Source organism: Lactuca sativa, chromosome 7 (genome assembly GCF_002870075.4).
Source record: "Lactuca sativa cultivar Salinas chromosome 7, Lsat_Salinas_v11, whole genome shotgun sequence".
Classification (NCBI taxonomy): Eukaryota; Viridiplantae; Streptophyta; class Magnoliopsida; order Asterales; family Asteraceae; genus Lactuca; species Lactuca sativa.
Window position 1 is genome coordinate 86,757,789 of NC_056629.2, and position 23,955 is coordinate 86,781,743.

Genomic DNA, 23,955 nt, shown 5'->3' on the forward strand with positions numbered 1-23,955 from the left:
GGGCCTATCAGCATCATGGATTGATTTAACCATGTCAGGAGTGAGCTCTCTAGGACTAGAGCGACGAAACTCCTTGTAAGTTCAGATGATGCGGCTGTCGCTTGGAACATCTCCATACATTGACTCAGGGATTGAGCCAACAAACTGAAATTTAGATGAATCAGAGATGATTATCTTCGTAGTGTGGAAAGTACCAACCGAAGAAAGTGGAGAATCAGCAACAATCGAAACGTGATACTTGTCCATCACCCACTTTGTGACCAGCGACTACAAGCGAGCATAGGAGATCTCTGAATGGCGAGATGTAGATGCTAGACTCTGAATCAGCTGCTGCCATAAAACCGACCCATAATCAAGGTTGATGCCGTGGTACAACCCATAAAGAATGGTCATAAACAAACGACTCGCCCCATCTGAACCTGCACTTCGTTCCGATAGCCCCTTGAACAAAACGGTGAAGAAGCCGTTCCACTGAGGAGGTAAGCAAGATTTCTTGAATTTGGTGACCGTCGTCAGAATCTCAGTGTATCCCATGTTATAAAACATGGAAAACAACTGACCCACTGGGATGGATTCAGGGTTAACCCTAGATTCATCGGGTTCAAACCCTAAAAGCGAACAGAATCGCTGCTTGGAGATGGAGGCCTTGTGATCAAGAATGTCGAAGAAGATTCGATCGACAGACTTGTCATAGTGGACTATGGAGAAGATTTGCAAGAGACACTCCATTGGAACAATTTTGACTTTGGTAAGAGCTGGAGCCAGTGGCGAATACTTGAGACATTCCACGATTGGAAACATGAATGAATCGTAAACTTGTGGAGTGAGATCGATAATCAGGCTGTGTTGAGGACGGATTGGCAGAATGTGAGAAGTAGCATGAACTGAGGATGAGTCCGCCATTGAAGAGAGAAATTTGGAAGAGATGATGAACAGTAGAAGAAACAAAGCTTTTCTTGCTCTCTGAATATTTGGTGCAGTAAAGAGGTAAATTATGGTAGAAGTTACCTTTTATACCGTGGTGAGAAGAGAGAGAAAAAACTGTTCCCAAATCTTCAAGGGAAATGCGAAGAGTTTCCTTAGGTGAGTGACGCGTGATAGTATAGAGCCCTGATGATTACGCAGGAGAGAGAAAGACTGTCTCATTTCACACGCCTTCCCATCAGGCGCCGTTTGAAATGTCAAAAACGGTTCCGCTTCACACGCCTTCCCATCAAGCGCCATTTGAAATATCAAAAACAGTTCCGCTTCACACGCCTTCCCATCAAGCGCCGTTTGAAATATCAAAGCGATTAGACTTTTGGCTGAGTTAGCAACTAATCCCGTTAGAGTGAGCTGTCGTCATAGAGCAAAATAACCACGTGTAACGTTGTGAGCCACATTTCTTTTATAACCTCAAATCCCATAGCTAAAAATAGCTTGTAAGTAATGAAACCAGATTTGTGGAAAATCAAAAAGATTTTCGTGCATAGAGTGTAAAAGAAAAAGAAATAAAGCAATATATATGTGGGAAATTGTGATGTCAATAAAGACACGAAACAATGGATCCCGGGCACGAATCTCTTCCTTCAAAGTCAAGAGAGACCTTAAAGTGTTTGTGTGGTTTCCCGTTGAATTACGATCAGACACTTATTGAGAAGTGTTGAAAGGCTTTCGCTTCAGTGCAGAATTCCTGATCTTGACATAAGACAGAAATTGACTGAAGTACTTGTGAGACCAATGTAGTCTGTTGAACAAGTAGGTGTGAAGAGAATTTAAGTGGCATGTTGAAACTACTTTTAGGTGAAATCTCAAGAAAAAAAATTGAAACTGGATTCCAGGGGAAGAAATGTTATGGGATTTAACAATTTCATAGGAATCACATAAAGAGAAATTTAGAGATTTCAAGGTACAGCCCCGTGGGTAAATTCGTTAATTCTTTAGTGAAAACTAGAGCAAATTTAATTGTTCACCGTCAATGCATAGTAGGTATTGAATTGTGGGTTTCACTTAGCACGTAGTGGCACGAAGCTAAGATCATAAACACAGAAATTGTATAACCATAAACCTTGGTGGTAATTTCTGAGAGTCTCAAGGGTTATGTGTATGAAGCGAATAGGGTGGAGAAAAGTATTGGAGATGGTGTAAAGAAACCAAAGTACCTCTGCTGTTAAAATAAGGACCAAGCAAAAAACTCTTATCTCATGTGAGAAGAGAGTAAGGTAGCTCATGATTAGAGTAAATATAAAAGCCTAATTGGGAAGAAAAGGTTTGTATATACCAAGTCAGTAAGGCTATTATTCAGAATCAGGTGAGGCTTTGGACAACATACAACAGCATCCTTCTAGGGACACTTAACTATTAAAAAAATGAGAACAATAATTGCCCCGTCGATTATCCACAAATTAAAAATTAACGAACACAAAAAAAATGTTTTTGGAGTTTTTGATTTAAAGAGAAAAAGAAACAAAAATATTTTTGGAGTTTTCGATTTAAAGAAAAGAAAATAAAACAAACAAAAACAACAAAAAAAATTTGGAACCGAACCCGAAATAGACCGAATGCTCGGTTCATTTCGGTTAAATAAAAAACCTTGGAAAAGAAAGAAAAAGACTTGGAAAATAAGAGTAACATAATTGAGAAATAAGGGTACACAAAAATAAATTTACAACCAAAGAAACTACCTCTAAGTAATAAGCGAAGATAAGAGAATAGGACCGAACCCGAGCGCTCGGTTCATTTCGGCACTCACGTGAACCGAACCCGAACGTTCGGTTCATTTCGCTTCCAACTTTTAGTGTTGAGAAGTAGTTTTTGGTACTGACTCCGATTCCATCATACCTAGCCCTTGTAGAATTTTATTGAAACTTGCTTCAGGAAGAGCTTAGGTGAAGATGTCAGCCAGTTGATCAGTAGTTCGAACAAAATGAATCTCTACGTTTTCGTCTTCTACGTGATCTCTAATGAAGTGATACCTCAATGAAATGTGTTTGGTTTTGGAATGTTGCACTGGGTTATGACAGATCCTAATTTCACTTTCTGAGTCACAATATAGTGGGATCTTTTTCATATTGAGTCCATAATCTCGGAGTTGGCTTTGGATCCAAATTACTTGAGATGTGCAAGAAGCGGCTGCAATATATTCTGCTTCGGCTGTAGACAGTGAAACACATGTTTCTTTCTTAGATTGCCAGCTCACCAACTCTCCGTCGAGGAATTGACATCCTCTTGTAGTGCTTTTCCTATCTAAACTACATCCTCCAAGGTCTGCATCTGAGTAGGCTTGAACAAAGAAACCTGAGTTTGATGGATACCATAGACCAAGGGAGGTGGTTCGCTTCAGATACCGGAGAATGTTTTTCACTGCTAGCATGTGTGGTTCACGAGGATTCGCCTGAAACCTAGCACAATAACACACAAAAAACATTATATCGGGCCTGCTAGCTGTGAGGTACATCAGGGAACCAATCATTTGGCGGTATAGCGTCATATCGACTGCCGGTTTTTCCAAGGATGGTGTGAGCTTGGTGTCGAATGCCATTGGAACTTTAACCTTTGATTCTCCCATCATGCCAAATTTAGCAAGAAGAGTCTTGGTATATGCTTCCTGGTTGATAAAGATGCCTTCAGGTCCCTGTCTAATGTTTAAACCAAGGAAAAAGTTAATCGGACCCATTGAGCTCATTTCAAATTTAGTCTCCATCAGCTTTCTGAATTCAGCTATCAAGCTAGGATTCGTTGAGCCAAAGATGATATCATCGACATAGATTTGAACTATCATAAGATGGTTACCTTCCTTTTTACAAAAGAAGGTTGGGTCAACCGAACCTTGTTTGAATTTAGACATCTTTAAGAACTTAGTTAGTGTTTCATACCATGCCCTAGGCGCTTGTTTCAGACCATAAACGGCCTTGTCTAGAATGTAACAGTGATTTGGATGCTTTTCATTCACAAAACCAGGAGGTTGCTCCACGTAAACCGTTTCTTCAAGTTCTCCATTCAGAAATGCGCATTTCACATCCATTTGGTAGACCTCGAAGTTCTTGTGTGCAGCGTAGGCAAGAAATATTCGAACAGATTCCAGCCTTACTACCGGAGCAAATGTTTCTTCATAATCAATTCCTTCTTCCTGGAAGTATCCTTTCACCACAAGACGAGCTTTATTTCGAATCACATAACCCTCCTTATCCATTTTGATTCTGAATACCCATTTGAGACCAACGACTGAGGCATCTTTTTGTGTTGGAATAAGGCGCCAGACTTTATTCCTTTCAAACTCATTGAGCTCATCTTGCATTGCCTGGACCCAATCAGAATGATCAAGAGCAATATTGAATGTCTTTGGCTCAACTTTAGATACGAAGAAATTATACATGCAGAAATCTACTTTGGAGAATAGGGAGGTTTGCTTTGCCTTCACTTGGGATCGGGTTAGGACTTTTTCCGATACATTACCCACTATCTGAGATACAAGATGATCTCTGGTCCATTTGGTGAGCGGAGGAAAGTTTGGATCATAGGATGGATCCAATTCGACGTTGACCATTTCTTCCAACTCAGATTGACTATCGTCGTCATAGAACATATCAGAATTCTCCCCCTCGAATGATGATGAATCATTTGGATTTTCAGGCTGGTTTGGACCTTCGGGTGCAACAGAACTCTCAGGTGTAGCCGGACTTTCGGGTGTTACTGGACTTTCAGGTGTAGCTGGGCTTTCGGGTGCTACATGGATAGAATTCTCCCCCTGAAAATGTGAGTTCGGTTGATTTGAAGAAAATAGATTCCCCCCCCCCCCCCGCCTCAACTGAAGTGTCGTGCTGAGGAGGTTCATTTCGAACTTGTTCTCCTTCTCCCATTTGGTTGGCAGCATCTTCGACAATCTGCTTCAGACGATCGATTTTGTTGTTTGCCGCCTTGGCTTCTGAGAGAGTGGCTTTCTCAGGTTCATCGAATAGGTCTACGAACTGATCAAATAAATTAGCAATCATGGCAGTGACTTGACCTGTTTGAGAAAAAATCTCTCCAATTGCTTCTTCAGTAGTCTTTAGTTTCTTGACATAGCTGTCATCGAAAGTCACATAATAAGTTTCTTCAACCTTTCTAGAACGCTTATTTAAAACCCGGTATGCTTTTGAAGTAAGAGAATATCCCAGAAAAATTCCTTCGTCAGCTTTAACATCAAACTTGTTACGATGTTCTTTAGAGTTGAAGATGAAGCATCTTGAACCTAACACATGGAAGAATTTTACATTTGGCTTCCTGTTATTGATGATCTCATAAGGAGTGAGAGAGAAACGCTTGTTGAGATAATACCTATTCTGCGTAAAACATGCTGCAGCAATAGCATCAGCCCTGAAATATAAGGGAAGAGAAGCAAAACTTAGCATAGTTCGGGCCGCCTCACACAAGGATCGGTTTCGCCTTTCGACAATACCATTCTGTTGAGGCGTATAAGGGGCTGAGAAGTTATGACTGGTTCCTTTTTCTGCCAAAAAGTCTTTGAATTCGTTGTTCTTGAATTCCAGTCCATTGTCGCTCCTAATGTTTCGAACGACTTTTCTCAATTGCACTTCAACCTGCTTGATAAACATCTTTAGCTTAGGAGTAGCCTCAGATTTGTGCTTCAGAAAGAACACCCATGTAAAACGTGAGAAATCATCAACAATAACAAGAATATACTTGCTACCGCCAATGCTTTCGATTGATGATGGATCACACAAGTCGATGTGGAGCAACTCAAGTGGTTCAACAACTTTTGTGTTTATAATTGATGGGTGACTTTGACGACTTTGTTTCCCCATTTTGCATGCAGCACACAAGTGTTCTCGATCAAACTTGATCAAGGGAAGACCCCGAACATGACCTCCGGTGACAAGCTTGTTGATGTCTTTGAAGTTGAGATGTGAGAGCCTTCGGTGCCACAACCAGCTTTCGTCAGAATGAGCTTTGGACAAAAGACATATGGCTGGATTTCCTCTGATTGGTCTGATATTCAGAGGAAACATTTCCCCTTTTTGTTCTGATTTGAGAATGACCTTGTTGGATTTCTTTTCTATAATCTCTAAACCTTCGTCGTCGAACGAAACTTTGAGACCGGTACCTCCCACCAGTTGAGATACACTGTTGAGATTATGCTGTAACCCTTCTACGTACGCCACCTTTCTTATTGCGAAGTCTCCATTAGTTATCATCCCATAACCCTTTATAGTTCCATAAGATTTTTTACCGAACTTGACATTGCCACCATTTTGAAGTGATCGAAACTCCCTTAGCTCTTCCTTCCTTCCTGTCACGTGACGTGAGCAGACACTGTCAATGTACCATTCTTCGTCAAACTGCTCATCACTAATAACCTACAAAAAATTAAGCAGATGTAGGGACCCAAAGTTTCTTGGGTCCACATGAGCCTTTCACACGAACAGGAATAGTAAGAGAAGTATCAACAAGATATGTTCGTTTTACTAAGGTTATTTCATCTTTTCTTTTCAAAGTAAACACTTTGATTTTGTTAGAATTAGCTACAGGTGTTTTGGATTCAGATTCTGGTGTTTGGGCATTAGTTTGCTTTCGGTCTTCTTTGGCTGAGGAAATCTTCCTTTTTCCTTTCAAGTTCGTTGATGATCTTGAATTTTGTGTAGGAACCGAATTGGGTTTAGAAGAGGATTGAGAATGAGAAGAATTAGAGAAAGAGAATTTAGAATGAGAGTCGTTCCTGACTTGAGGTTCGAAATGACCCTTTCGTTTATGGTCATTAGAGGGACCGAACCTGGACCTTCGGTAGCCACTTGATGATGAGCCGAAGTTGGATTTTTGAGTGTTGTTGGTTGGTGGTTCGAACCTTGGTCTTTTATTATAAAAACTTGATGGACTGAAATCAGGTCTTTGCTTGTTGTTATTTGGCAGACCGAACTTAGCTCTTCGGTTGCTGTTGCTTTCGGGACCGAACCTATCCTTTCGGTTCTGTTCTTCGTGTGGCCCGAAAGTCTTTTTTTCTAACATAGAATCTTTATTATGGTAAGAGAAGTGAGGATTTTGAGAGCGCCAAAACTGCTTTCGCTCTGAGAGATTTTTCTTGTATCTCATGTTTCTCTGTTGCTTTTGATTTTTCACCTATTTTGGTTTTCTGTGGATATTAGCTTTTTGTTTCAGCTTCTTAGCAGCCGGTTCACTCTTCATAGATGAGGTTTCGCTTGTGGAGGTGACTTCTTCTACAGGAATTTCTTTTGTGCCACTTGTACTTGGTACGTCAAAGTTGGTAGGCTTATTCAGCGGTTCTGGCACATATCTTCCTTTGGTCTTCCAGGATGTTCGCTTCGACAGACCAACTGTTTCGTCTGCATTGTCTATAGGAGCTGACCAGAAAAACTCATCACAACCATCTGCATTATCTTCGTCCACAATGGCAGTGAGTTCAGCTGTTTGATGTTCGGTTACTCCTGTGACCTTATACACTTGATTGGGAGTAGTTCTAACCTTCTGAAACACAACAGCCTTTTCTTTAAGAACTGGGGACTTAGATTTGGACAAGCGAGCGAATTCAACAGAATTTCAGAAATCAGGTTTTTGTGGTTTTCGGGTTCGCTCTTGACAAATTCATAACAGTCGACTTCATCCTCTACAGAAATTTCACTCATATCATCGTCATCATTTAGTTCAGATGTGTTTTCAACATCAATTTTTTTTTCTGAACTTAAATTGGTACTCAATGAGTCGATTTCGGTCTTAAGTTTCAGCTTATCATTTTCATCCAAAAGATTTTTAAGCATGTCCTTATGGTCTTTGGACTTTATAAAAGATTCTATTTTGTCCAGACCATACATATAAGTAGGATTCACATCATTGGAAGATACAACACTTTCACAGTTGTATGCTTCAGCATCGATTTCATCCTCCTTAAACTCAAGGAAGGGTAGAATCATGCGATGTATCTTCTGCCCTATTTCACACTTCAGATGCAGTTGAGTAATATTAGCATAAAGCCTTTTAGCGATTAAACAAAAAACATTCCTTTGTTTTAACAATTTCAAATTGTCTCTTTGCAAATAAATGTTTTCATCTCTAGACTTAATTAGCTCCAACTCCTTCTGCTCAATCCACATCCTTCGCTCCTCACTCTTGGATGACACCCTGCTTATTTGGTCAGTCAGATTAGAATTTATGACCCATGTTTGAGTTAAACAACTATCTAGATTTGAAATTCTGGAATTCAAGTTATTTAATTCCTTTTCATATGATTTTTGTGGAATTTTAAACGAAATAAAAACAGATTGTACCTTCTTGATCAGTTCATCAAGTTCACTGATCTGCACACTGAGAGGTTTTGCTATGAAGCATAAGTCCTCTCGCTCCTTGGCCTCTTCATTTCCGCCATCAGTGTTATATCCCCTCATCTGTGATACATCGGTCACCATCAAACATCTTCCACCGATTTCACCATCTTTTGCAACATAAGCTTTTCCATGCGAAGGCTTTCTCACCTCATCATCTTCTGAGTCGGTCGACCACACCTGTACGCCAGCGAACTCGTTATCCACTGCCGAACCCTGCACAATAAGAGCATTCATAGAAGAATTAGTAGCAGCCTTCTTCCTTTTTATCTCTTCCAGTCTTTTCATAAGACTTGCTTCTTCATCTTTCTCTTCGTCTTTCTCTGCCATCTTCTTCAGCACGCAATCCTTTGTGTAGTGATTCTTTCCCCCATAGTAGAAGCAACTGACACCAGAGTCAGCATCACCCTTTGCTTCCTTCTTCAAGTCCTCAACATTCGGTTCATCTTTTACTCTTTCGGAACTATAGCTTCCTTGCCAATTACGATTTTTGTTGGAAGGAAACTTTTTCTTGATAAACCTTCTGGGATTTGACACCATTAAAGCATAGTCTTCGGTTTTCAGATCGTGATCTCCTAGATTTAGATCCTCTTCATCTTCTTCTACACTTTTACCCTTGGACAGAAGTGCCAGAGACCCCAGACTAGAAACCACGCTTTTCTCTTGCAGCACTATCTTTTCTTGGGATTTCAGAATTCCCACCAGTTTCGCCAGCGAGTACGATTTGAACTGCTCGTGTGCTTTAACTGTAGACACCACAGCTCTCCATTCGGATCTTAGACCATTCAGAAAAGTGACCTTCTGTTCAATAAGCTTCCTTTCAATATCTTGTTTGATCATCTTGCTGAGAAGATGATTGAAGCGATCAAACGTCTGTGTAACAGACTCATCAGGATTTTGCTTGAACTCTCCAAATTCAGACAGAAGCAAGGTCTGAATTGAGTGCTCCATATCTTCATCTGTGGAATACAGCTCTCGCAGCCGATCCCAGATTTCTTTAGTTGTACTGCAGGAACTTACCAATCTAAACGTGTCAGATTGAAGAGCGAATCGAATCAGTCTCAATGCCTTGATATTGCACTGAAACTTCTCCTTTTCGTCCTGAGCGACATCTTTCACATATTTCAACAAATCATTGTACTCCTTTTGAGATTTAATAATTCCGGATGTTCCTGAATGAGTAAATGGTCCAGACACAATGGCTTCCCATATCAGATACCCATTATCTTCAGATCCAATGGCGTAGTCTTCGAAATGATGCGCCCAAACCTCATAATCTTGAGTGTAGAGAATTGGATTCTTGGTTGTAGATCCTATACTGTTTGAGATGTTGATAGGATTGGATTGAGAATCTTCCATTCTTGATCGTTTAACCTGTTGTAAGATCAGACTTGTAATACGTAATATTAGGGCAAGATGAATAAATAATGAGATACGTCAATTATGGAGTGACGGCTCAATAAATATCAGTAATTGCGGAATAAACCCTATTCACTTCTTTCACAGAAGAGATGTGTATGAAACCAATTGAAGAGTTAAGAAACTCTTTGATCGTTTAGATCTTTTAACAGATTAATCACTAAATCAAAAACAGCAATATAAAACACAAGAATGAATCAGAATATGTCGAATGATTCAATAGATTCAATCCTCAGCAGAGCTCGATAAAGAACTTCCGCTGTAAAGGATATTAGGGTTACAAAAGATAATAATAAAATCACTTTCAAATCTTACGTACTAAGATGCATGCAAGCACCTATAAATACAAAACCCTAGAAAATAACTCTCGGATGGACAGGCCCAATCCGGAGACTAAATGGACTAAATAGCAAGCCCAAGACGCAACACCTTTCGGACCTAACAAGGGGTAATACATTAAGGGTACCAAGTAATTTGCATGGTTACTTCACACCTTGTTTTGTGATCCTCGGCATCCCAGTCACAAAAGTTGGAGGGCACACTCGAGATTGAAACATGCCTTTGAAAAGTTCATTGAATCTCCAAAGAATCTAGGAGTTTCTAAGAACCAAATTAAATATTTTTAATATTTCGTCTTTGGTGGAAATTGGTGAATCGTCATTCACCTATCTTTCAAATATGTTATTACTTAGATTACAGCATACTTCTTCTAAGTATAATATATTGTGATTGGGTCCTAGCCTTAATACTACATTTAGGTGTTTTATTAAGGACTATCCCTATTTCTAAACTAAACTTTTCTTCTTTTCAGATGTCTGCAAACACTGCTGCTTCTGGCTCTAATCCTAATGGCTCCTTTTCTCTAATGAACTTGTGTGGGAAAGTCACTTTTGATGGATCCAACTTTAATGAATGGATCAGAAACATCCGAATGATTACCCGCTACGAGGACAAAGAATATGTCCTCGATAAGGAGCTTATGGAGATTGATGAGACAGTTGCTACTCCTCAAGAGATCGCTGACTTTAGGGCACATGAAAGGGATGCCACCAAGGTGGCATGCATCATGATGGCCACTATGACAGCCGACCTCCAAAAGTCCTATGAGGACTTCTACCCTTTTGAAATGCACCAAGATTTGATGGAAAGATACCATCAATGTGCAAGACAAGAGAGGTATGAAATCATCTCCTCCATGATAACAACCCGAATGAAGCATGGTGAACCCATCACGGGCCACATGCAAAAAATGCAAAGGTTTGTGGACCACTTGCTGAAGCTTAATGTGAACTTCCCCGAGGAGCTTGCAATAGATATCATTTTGCACTCCTTACCTTCATGTTATGATCAATTCCGCATGACATACCACATGAACAAGGAAGAGGTCACTCTCAGCAAACTTCAAGGACTCTTAAAGACCACGGAAAGTGGTCTTAAGGGTAAGGCGGTTGTTACTACTCCTACTCCTACCAACTTCGCCCCTGTCTTGGCAATCGGGAAAGGACGAGGGAAGAGGAGAAATAGTTCTTCGAAGGGTACCAAGGCTAGGACCCTTGATGGCTCTTCCTCAAGTGGAACCAAGAAAGGTTTCATCACTCTTTCTTCTGACCCAAAAGAGGATGAATTCTTCTATTTCCATGAAAAGGCACATTGGAAGCGGAACTGCCCAAAGTACCAGCAAGATGTGAAGGATGGGAAAGTCAAACCCAACCATGCAGGTATTTACACTATCTTATCTAATAACTCACCCCATTCTAACTCATGGGTCCTTGATACCGGTTGTGGTATTCATATCTGTTCTGATTTGCAGGGACTAAGAAGAAGTGAGAATGTGGAGCAAGGAAGAATAAACTTGATCATGGGAAACAGGGAAGCTTCACCTGTCACCAAGATTGGAGTTTATACTTTATCGCTAAGTAGTGCGTTTAGTTTAGATTTGAATAAATGTTGTTATTCGCCAGAAATGGCAAGAAATATTATTTCCTTTCATGCATTGTATAAACAAGGTTTTACCTTTTCATTTGATTATGAAGTTGGTTCGATTAATGCTTTCTTTAATAATATTCTTACTTTTAAAGCATTACCTTGTGATGGTGTGTATGAAACTATATATGTGGTTGATAACTTAGGAAATAATGTTTTGTGTATTGATTCTCTTAATAATAATAACTTGGATAAAGCATCATTATGGAATTGTCGTCTAGGACACATAAGCAAGAAACGCATAGGCCAACTCCAAAAGGATGGAGTCTTGGAGTCATTTACCTAAACTCAGATGATAGTTGCGAATCATGCTTACTTGGAAAAATGACAAAGTCACCCTTCACAGGTTCTTGTGAGAGGGGTGAAGGTTTGTTGGATCTTGTACACACAGATGTGTGTGGACCATTCAAACATGCCACAAGGGATGCTAATTGTTATTATTTGAATTTTACTAATGATTACAGTAGATATGGATATGTCTACTTAATCAAGCATAAGTCAGAGACTTTCGAAAGGTTTAAGGAATTTAAACAGGAAGTCGAGAATCAATTGGGCAAGAACATTAAGATGCTTCGATCCGATCGAGGTGGTGAGTATCTTAGTTCAGAATTCCATGACTATCTTAGGGAATGTGGGATTGTCTCACAATTGACACCTCCCAGGACACCGCAGTTGAATGGTGTGGCTAAGAGGTGAAATTAAACCTTGTTGGATATGGTTCGTTCCATGATGAGTCGAGCTTTGCTACAATCTCATTCTGGGGGTATGCCTTAGAGACTGCCGCCCATATCCTTAATCTAGTCCCTACAAAGAAAGTTGCCAAAACTCCTCATGAGACGTGGACTGGTAAAGTAACCAAACTAGACCACATCAAGATTTGGGATTGCAAGGCTTTTGTGAGGCGCGAGTCTCATGATAAGCTAGAACCCTGAAGCGAGAGGTGTATTTTCATCGGCTACCCACAAAGATCCTTTGGTTACCTCTTCTACAGACCTAATGATAATGTGGTCTTTATAGCAAGAAGATGAGTCATTCGAGAGAGAGAGAGAGTTTATAAGCCAAGGAGATAGTGGGAGGCAAATTGACCTTGAAGAGCTTCAAGAGTCAAGTGGTGAAGGAACTTCAAACCCTAGCCCTCAACTTGAGGAGGAAACTCCTGTTGAGCCAATTGACGAGTCTGTACTTGTGAGGCGTTGCACGAGAGTTAGGAATGCACCTGAGCATTACTATGGTTTCCATATTACTACGGTAGGTGAGACACTTATTAGTGATGAGACACTAGTAGGTCTCGATGAACCTAACAGCTACGCGGAAGCCATGGCAGGCGCTGAGTCTGCTAAATGGAAAGAGGCTATGGATAGCGAGATATAATCCATGTATGACAATCAAGTTTGGAACTTGGTTGAGAATGTACCAGGTCGTAAGACTGTAGGGTGCAAATGGATCTTCAAGAAGAAGACCGACATAGATGGTAATGTACACACTTATAAGGCGCGACTGGTTGCAAACGGCTTCTCTCAAACTCCTGGAGTGGATTTTGATGAGACTTTTTCTCCAGTAGCCAAGATTAAGTCTATTACGGTTATGTTAGCCATAGCTGCATTTCATGACTATGAAATATGGCAAATGGATGTCAAAACCGCTTTCCTTAATGGAATGTTGACTGAAAATGTTTACATGAGTCAGCCAGAAGGTTTTGTCAGTAATGAGTACCCTAATAGAGTGTGTAAGCTTGAGAAATCCATTTATGGATTAAAGCAAGCACCTCGCAGATGGAATCTTTGCTTTGATGAGAAAGTCAAAGAGTTTGGCTTTTCTAGGAGTGAAGATGAATCTTGTGTATATGTCAAGGCTAGTGGGAGTATAGTTAGCTTTTTGGTATTGTATGTGGATGACATGCTACTCATAGGAAATGACATCCCAACTCTACAGGAAGTTAAGTCCTGGCTTGGGAAGTGTTTCTCTATGGACCTAGGAGAAGCTGCCTATATTCTAGGGATAAGGATTTTGAGAGACCGGAGTAAAAGACTAATTGGACTTAGTCAAAGTACCTACTTAGACAAGGTGTTGAAGAGATTCAGCATGCAGAACTCCAAGAAAGGAGAGTTACCCATCGAGGGTAACACCAGATTGAGTAAGACACAAAGCCCTAGTACTGAGGCTGAGATAGCAGAAATGAGTTGAGTGCCTTATGCTTCGGCAGTAGGCTCGATCATGTATGCTATGACTTGTACTCGACCTGATGTAGCCTTTTCCTTGAGCATGGTTAGCAGGTATCAGGGGAACCCTGGCAAGACTCACTAGACTGCGGTAAAGAATATCCTCAAGTACCTACGGAGGACTAAGGATTGGGTCCTTACCCTCGGTGGGAGTGATGACTTGAGAGTTGTAGGGTATTGTGATGCTGGCTTCCAGACTGATAGGGATAATTTCCGCTCTCAGTCGGGTTGGGTCTTCACCCTAAACGAAGGAGCAATCACTTGGAAGAGTTCCAAGCAGGAGACAGTGGCTAATTCCACTTGTGAATCAGAGTATATAGCAGCGAGCGAGGCAGCAAAAGAGGCTATATGGCTGAAGAACTTCATAGGAGACCTTGGAGTAGTACCAGCTATAAAGGAGCCCATGGAAATTTTCTGTGATAGTGAAAGTGTTGTTGCCTTAGCCAAGGAATCAAGGGATCACGGGAGATCCAGACACATCGACATAAAATATCATTTTATCAGACATCGCATAGAAGAAGGAATCCTCGTGGCAAAGAGGGTATCATCGGATGAGAACCCAGAAGATCCCCTCATGAAGGGACTGAGTAGGGTTAAGCATCTCCAGCATGCTCGGAGCATAGGGCTGAAGGATGATATAAGTTTTAGTAGTTAGATAAATTATGAAATTTGTAAAGTGTAATTGACATTTGATGATGAATAAAAGTTGTGTTTATTTATGAGTAAAGTCTTACTATCTTTTGTCAATCGTTTACTATATTTCTTTTGCATGTTTTGACTTCCAGAATAATTATGTTTGGTATATCATATTATTCGAACCTCCACAGTCGGTCATATGTCGGAAGTAGGGATGAATCAAGACTGTCATGATTGGTTGTAGAAGTCGAAGGTGTTGGACATGGCTACAACAATCATGAGTGCTCATAAGTTCTAAGTATTGGAATCAACCCACGCTCACTAGAATCACTTCATGGAATTTTATCTCGAGTGATCGTGAGACAGTAATATCATATAAGTCTTCAAACCTAGAGATATGATTTGTTGCCTATGAATTGATTATGCATTGATTGTACGAAAACGCATTGGTAACTCAATGTTATAAAATGTGCTTTTGTGTATAATTCAACTAGTAGTAGAACAAACATATGAGTCGAAGTTTATTTGTTCCTTCTTGGATCAGAAGCTGATATCTGGGCCCCTCGATGATTTTGTTTTGACCTATGTACCGGGCCCGGTCAGAACTAAGTTGATGTGTTCAATTAAGTTCTTTGTCAAACGAATCGGGAATCAGGAAACAAACTGCTGGAAAATAAGTAAGACATTGTTCCATGTAATTGTCCGGCTGATATCTAGAACAGAGGATTATATGATCCCTTATCTTAAATGGTGTATCAACATCTTCTGAGTTCCGAGAGACCTTGAAAGAGCTACGATTGCCGATCGGTTCCTGAAGTATTGCAGTTATAGTTATTAGACTTATCCAAGTGGGAGACTGTTGGATAAGGTGTCTAAGTCCATAACTATTTCTGGTGAGTACTTGACCCGACCCGGCATGGTCCATTTGGGTTGCATGGCACCATGCAATTGGATAAACTAAATGAGAGAAATAACACACATGGTTTATTAATATATTATAAGTTCTAATATATTAATAATATTATTTAATTAGTTTTGATCATGAATTAATTTAGAATTAATTAAGTGATCAAAAGATAACTAATTAAATATATGGGTAGATTATGTAAATCTTCCATATCTTATATAGTGGGCTAAGAGGCTCCATGGATTATCAAGTTGGGTTCCACGCAAAGGATGCTCCATGGAGTTAACCCATGGATCAAGAAATGAAGAGTCATGGAACATTAGGGTTTACCTAATGCAACACACTATACAAGCAATGTAACTCTCCCCAAAATCGGTTACACGAAGAAACAAGAGGGCTTGGCCGATTTTGCATGTGTTAGAGTATTCTCTCAAGTTTATTCTTTGCATTTGGTGTTGTGTGAAGCATTTGAGGCATCACACTTGAGGTGCTAGGCTCACAATGTTTCAAGGAACACTTTCAACAACAAGGTATGTAGTTCTATCTTTTATACAAAGAAAATTGTACCCCATGTATGCTAGATAGGTTCATAACCTTGGAAAACAACTTTGCATGATTATTAGACAAACATAGATCCAAGGTTATTAGGGTTGCATGTACACTTAGGAAGTGTTAGAATGCTCAAATCCCATCAAACAGTATGCATGCATATGAGTTATCAATGAGAAACGTACCAGTGACCACTGTGGGGTCGGCAACCGCTTCCTTGTGGCCTATAGTAAAAACCCTTCCCACTCCGCCAGTGTTCCCTGCCTTCGGGCAGTTCCTTTTGTAGTGACCCACCTCGCCACATCCGTAGCAAGCCTGGCCCACACCAACATTGTGGACTTGGGTGATTGGCCTTGCCGGAGCCTTGCAGAAACGGGCAGTGTGCCCCTTCTTGTGGCAGTTAGTGCACTACATTTCCCAGCAGGGTCCGTTGTGATGGAAGCTGCACTTGTTGCACTTTGGCAAGCTCCCAGCATACTGCTTCATCGGCGCAGTAGCAGTGGGGCTTATTGCAGCATGAACCGCCATGACCTGTTGCTTTTTCGCAGAGTTCAGCTCTGTGTTCTTCTTCTTATTATCCCAGAACTTCTGCGTGTTTTCAGTGGCTTTTGAGGGTTCTGGGATGGCCAAGGTTGTTGTAGTTGGGGTGCGGACTCCATGATCAATGAGCCGCTATGCTAATCGCTTGTCACTATGTAGAAGGTAGTGGGGCTTGAAGCTAAGACATTTCCCAGAAATGGAGGCACCAGCCCCCAAATATACCTCTCAACTTTCTTTCCCTCACTAGGGACCATTCCCGGACATAGTGCTACCAGATCGCTGAATCTGGCAGTATCGGACACTATGTCAGAGCCCTTCATGGTCAGGCTCCAAAGTTCCTATTCAAGTTTCTGAACCTCGACCCTCGGGCAATATTCCTTGATCATGAGCTCCTTAAGAGCTTCCCAGCCCATGACATTTGCCACTATTAGAGTTAGGGACTTGACATGGCTATTCCACCATGTCAGGCTCGGTCCACGTAGGTGCAAGCAACAAATTTAACTTTGCTCCCTTTCGGACAGGAACAGATCTCGAAGATCGATTCTGTTTTCTCGAACCATTGCGAGAGGGCAATGGATCTGCCAGTCCCATTGAAGGACATGGGCTTGCAATTGGGGAAGTCCATATACGAGCACTCCCTAGAGCACAATGGAGCATCACCTTGAGTGGAATGCATAGTTGTTCCACTCCCGCTAGTTCCACTAGCACTGAACTGAGCTACGGCTACCGTAATAGCTACATTCATCGCAGCTTGGATTGCTGCCGAGTTGTATTGTGGAGGAGGTGGGGGTGGTTGCGTAGGAGTTATCGGAGGATTACGCCTTGTCACTCTCTGTGGGGCATCGTTCAACTAAAAGTTTACAAAGATGAAGATGATAGTAAGAATCAGTTGTAAGTATAATGAGAGTGGTCCATGGACTAACTCTCCATAGTCCAAAAATAACAAATAAGAGTATGATTGATATAGAGATCTACCAGTAGAAGTCTAAAAGCACTTGGATATGGATTTCCCCAAAAGATTAGATGACTGTCAATAATATTGGCATTAATGATGTAACATGTTTGGGAAAAATGACCTAGAAGTAGGTCTTACATCAACCAAAAATAGGAAAATTTTGATAGCAGAGAGACCCAACAACAGTACTAGAAAGTTGGGAATATTTATAGGGAAGAGTGCTACATAGAGCATAGTCATGAAAGCTATTCCTTAAACCAAAAGAAAGGACGGGTAAAGCTTCTTCTACCGGCGACGGGTACCTCTCGGGCGAACCCTTAAGTCAGCCAGCTAATGCTCAATATCAAGGAGGTGTCGTTCATAAACCTTTTGGCGTACCCGAAGCTCTATTACTTCAGCCCAGGTTGCAACCAGTTCTTGTTGCATAACCCCATTGTCTCTCTCAGCTCTCACACGAGCATCTTCTAGAAGAAGAATGCAGACTGTATTAACTCCCGCATTGGCATCAACCTCCATGATTCGGTTCATGGTTGCCCCACCCTACTCTTCATTACGAGAAACCTTGCAGACCAGAATGGGCAGGACTCTATCTGCTGAGCCTCCCTCACTCAGGTTGTAGAAGCTTCGGTATCCATTGTATGGCATAGGCTGACCCTGCTCCTGACTCCATGCACCTAAGTATTCCGCCCACAGAGGTGTCGGGGCTTGAAAAGCTAGAAGAGGGTTAGTATTCAGAATTAGAGCCACCAAAGGCAAATCATTGACTTCTGGCTCAGAGTCAAAATCCTCCGGAAAGTTCTCTGCGAAGTCATCATCCAAAGGGATTGGAAGATTCTCTTCTGGATCGTTATCGAGCCATCCATCATTTCCTTGGTTGGGGAAGTACGGGTCGCCAGGGAGATTGAATCCATCCATGATATCTAAGCGAGAAATAGGATGAAAGAGATAGTTAATAAACGTACTACATAAGATAATTATAGGATGATCTTTATCAGTTACTTCAATAATTGCGTAGTGCATACTAGTTACATGTAATCAAAATAGGATAGACCTTCGAATAAGTGACGCTAACTCCAAATCCACAACTAAACAAGGAACAGGAAATAAAGAAAATATCACATATTCTAAGTCTGTGACACCTTAGTCACATATAACCTTAACGTATCCACCTAGCAATTATTGACCTAATAATAAAGACCTTTAGTTCGCAAATAAGTAATTATAGTAACACAAAATACTCCTATAGTATTTTAAGTTTATGTTATGTTGTCATGTTTTCATTGTAGTAGTATTGGTAAGTTTTTAGACTTGTTGCAACACCACAACCATTCATAGGCACATGCTAATCACTTCTCGGAAAGATATAGTTGATCAAGCTATATCACTCCCAGATCTGATTATATGTCCCGGCCCAAGCCTACTTGTGCTGTCTAGTAATCGCAATACTTTTGTTCTATCCTAGTGACACTAATTTTAGTATGAATGCAGGTGTGTATACTTTGGTTAAATATTTTATTATTTAAAAGTATAACTCTTGGTCAGAGTTTTTTAATCCCGTTGTGTTTATAGTTTGTATATCTTTTATGGGTTGATATACTCAATTCACTATAAACAGAGCTCTGATACCAATCTATCACACCCCAAAACCGGAACAGCAAAAACATTCTGGGGTGGAGTACGTCATGAACAATATCACAACAATGCATAATAGTAAACAAGAAACAACATCATCCATTGCATTAATAATATAATTTAATACAAGTATGTTTTGTGAATAGTTTATAAGACACCAAAAATGAATAATCAAAATAAAGACGAGTCTTGAAAGCTCCATCTTCTCAAAATCTGGTCATCGGTACCTTTCTACTAGTGACCTGAGAGTACAATTTTTTTTGAAAGAGTAAATCAGCATTAAAGCTGGTGAGTTCATAAGTATTTTAGTGTCATTGTTTGTATGAAATTGTTTGAAAATGTTTAGTTTAAATGTTTGTAAGTGTTTGTATCTCCTAGAAAATCCTATGTTTTCTACTAAAAAGTAACCTACCAAGGCCCGAATGTTCTTTATGTTGTTTGTTTGTAAAAGTGTGTATCTTTCCCAAATATGACTATCATTACCAAAATATAGTTTACATTACCGTTTATGTGAGAAGATCACAATATGAATGCAATGGGAAAATAACGATGTACTGTAGTATTGTATATAAGTAACTACCATTGTACTAACTACCTTAAACGAATCGTTAATTAAGGTAAAATGTGATGAGGTTGTAACCATACTTGATTGACTAGTAAAACACGATGATCAAAGACGCCGAAATGGTATGACATTCGTCACCTGTAGATCTACAGGTCCCACTGTAGCTAGCAGCAAGGTGTAAGACTGTCAGTCCCGTATATATCTATACACAAATTCATGCTCTCCCTCCAAGAGACTCTGGTTTCAAAACGTGACACAGCAGTAAATTGTCATGCCATGAATTAGTAGCTCACATTAATGTTATAGTATTCTAGTGTTTGTATAGTATGTTCTAGTGTATTGTATGTTCTCTCTGATCTAGTGTAGAGTATGTTCTCTTGTATAATGTAGTGTATATTCTTTTAGTTTCTCATTATAGTATGTTCTTTCTGTTTTTCATAATAGTAAGTTTGTATTGACTCATGAATGAACGTGACACTTGTATGTATATATTTATATCTATACATATATACATAATATATATAACTAAGATTCAAATGACACTCGGACAAATAACCGGATACCCTAAGTCCACAACAAAACAAGGAACTGTAAATAAAGTGAGTTATCAGTCCTAGGTCCTTTCAACCTTACTTATATAACTATATCTATATAGACATGATTTTTGAGAATATATAAGTTTTAAAATAGTTTAATAAAGAGTTTAGCATATAAAAAGGTTTTTAACCATTTGAATGGTTATGGATGACTTGATGTAAGTCTAAAAAGTGTTTTGAAATAGTTTACTTGATAAAACAATTGAAGTATAAGAAAATCCACTTGTTTGATAGTTATTAATCACATGTGATTGATATAATAACTATAATGTTTCTACTTGTATTCCCCCCATAAAAGCATTTAAATCATTTAAAAGATAAGTTAAGGGGTATGAACTCACTTGTAGTGAGTGATATGAATGTAAGATCGATTTAGGATGCTAAGTGTCAAGTGAAGCCTCGAGCACAAACGGATCCTAATAAGCATATAAGGATACATATATGGATATAATTAGTGTAAAAGCAACTAATCATGATAGAGAATCACCTTAGGGACTAGGAAACACTTATATTGAAGTGTTATAATCATAAAGGATTGCATCTAAGGGGGTTTACGACCACACAATAGAGTGTACGGCCAGTATGTGTACGGTCCATGTGTATACGGCTAAAGGGTATAGGGCCTTTGTGTATACGGCCATGGAGTGTACGGTCAAGGAGTTTACGGCCATACACTCATGGGAGAACTTGCAAACAAGGTGTTTTATGGCCCTAACAAGCATTCCCTATGAGTTCATGATCTTATGTTTGGACTTAAAATGAGTTTGAGGCCAAAACATGCACCAACACAAGGGTTTATGGCCATGCAAGGGTTTACGGCCGTAAACTCTTAATGTTCATGCAGTATATGATGTCTTAAGGTTAGGGATCCTTTTCTTAACAAGCCTAACTAGAAGATAGAAGAAAGACTCACACTTTTGAAGGCTTCAAATGAGTTCATGACCCAAGAACAAGTAGGTGTTCTTGGTGAAAGTGGAGAAACTTGAAGATCTACCCAAAAAGATATATTTCATGGATGAAAACATGAATCTTCACTAGATATAGAAGAATATCAACTTGAAAATGGAAAGATTACTTACAAGATTAAAGATCAAGATGAAAGTTCTTGATGATACTTGAGAGAAAATCGAGTTCTTGAGATGGGAGTGTGAGAAAATGGTGAAAAATGAAGGAATATCTTATATAAAGGGAAGAGTTCATGGCCAAAGAGGTGTTTACGGCCGTAAACTCCAATACTTGGATTTTTTTGGCTTCTATGCTGCACGCTGAACTCTACAAGATACTTCCGAATACTCCTTCCTTGAAGGCACTAGGCTTAGAACCCTCAAACAGAACCTAACCAATGCTAAAAGATAGCAGAATCAAGTCTGACTTTGATTGAATTGAATGGCTATACAAGATTGAAATTTCGGGTTGTCACAAAATTTATGTTTATGACATCATCTTTGGATCCACGGACTCAACGATGGTTACTAATTTTGCCAAGTTAATGGTTAGTCAATTCTAAATCAGCATGAATCGTGAATTAAGATTCTTCCTCAGACTCCAAGTCAAGCAAACCAACAGAGGTAGCTTTATTCATCAGGAGAAATACATTTCCAAACTTCTAAAAATGTATTCAATGGACACCTGTGGCTTTGCAAAGGTTCCTGTGGGTTTCGGACACAAGATCCTCTCGGACTTATCAGGTGTTGCTGTTGACCAAAAGAAATACAAGGAATGATTGGATCTCTACTCTACCTTACAGAAAGTCGTTCGGACGTCATCTTCTTAACATGCATGTGTACCAGATTTCAGATCAATCTGAAGATGTCTGATCATCTGGATGTCAAGCAAATATTTCGATATATCAAAGGAAATAAGAGCCACAAAATTTGGTATCTGGTAAATGAAAGTTTCCTTCTTCAGGCATACTCTGATTCAAACTATCGAGGTCTTCAACTGATAGAAAAATCACTTCAGCAGGTTATCAATTTTTGGGTGGAAGATTAGTTAGCTGGTTATCTAAGAAACATAATTGTGTTGCTTTCTTAACAGCCGAAGAAAAATATATCACCGCTGCAAGATGCATTTTACAAGTTCTTGAATGAAATCTTAGCTTTTGGAGTATGGTTAGTGATTTCAACAAATTCCAATCTATTGTGACTCTAAAATTGCAATTGCGATTTCTCACAATCTGATTCAGCACTCCATGACCAAGTACATTGATATTCGATACAATTTCATTAAAGATCATCTTTTAAAAGGAAACATTGGACTCATTTTTGATCCATCTGACGATGAAATTGCCGATGTCTTTACTAAAGCATTAGACGAAACCAAGTTTAATGGGTTTTTAAACAAAATAAGAATGATGATGCCTAATCCAAAATTCTTCGAATAGGTTTGTACTCTCTGATGGAAACATCAAAACGTAAAGAAATTCCAAAGTGAAACTAGTTTCTACTCGAAATTGCTTCCTCTCGAAAAATAAAGGATCATTTAATGTGTCTTTTTGTGTAACCTATTCTTCTATTTTTAAGTTATATAGCTTTCCTCGTCTTTTGAAGCTTTTGACCAATATAGTTACATTGGTGTTTTTGCATTAATATCATCTCAAAATCAAGTGTTATGAAGTTCATCTCAGAATTCAAATCCAAAACGGTAATGTGAGTTCATCTCATATCCTTATCCGAGATCTGATCCTTCAAGTCTCGGAATCTCAATCTTTTAAACTAGTCCTCTAAGATCTTCACGTGTTTTTACCTCTGATATTTAGTTTGAGATTGTGCCATCTTTTACTCTATACCATGAACGAATGATGTGTTTATATTCTTTCCGAAGAATGTTATGACATCTCTTCTAAGAATCCATTTGCTCTGAAATCCTCAATTGAAAAACAATTCAAAGGTTTTAACTAAAGTTTTTTAATCCAAAACGTTTTCTCATTTATATTAATGGTAAATTTTCTTGATGATTATCTTTTAATTCTCAATAAGCGTGCTTTGGGATACGTTCCTATAAAGTGCATGTCAACTCAAAACTGAAACGACGGTTTTCTTCTTTAGAACAACAGATGTCCCATCTTTTGCTTATAATAGTTGATAGGAATTCATTTTTCGACAATACATTAAATGCAACCCATTTCTTGTTTGGCCGTCATCATTTTTTTCATTTCAACCGACCCAGAATATCCAACCTATAAAAGGATTTCGAATCCAAAATGTTCCCACTTTTCACCTTTATCTATCTTCTTCCTTAGAGCTTTCTCTGTACTCTGTTCTTTGAAGTATTCAACCACTCATCAATGGCGTTTCCATAAAATGTTCCTAAATTTTCCAAACCTGTAACCAAAAAGAAATCATCCAAGGGTTCTGCTTCTTCGTCATCCTTTGATCCTATTCTGAGAGAAACCACTCAACCGTTCTCTCTTAACCCCATGGATTAGGAAGAATCCATTTGAGTCATGATCGATTTGATCTCTCATTATCGTATTATAGCTCCACTTACCAAAACCCCAAACCCCAAAGTTCCTCTTCATGTTCTTCACAAAGCTTTTGAGAGAATCAGGATTGAGAATGACGTGCTTGAAACTTAACTCGCTGATGACCAGATTGTCCCTCTAAACGAGAAAAATTTTCTCAAAAATATTGGTATTCTAGAAAA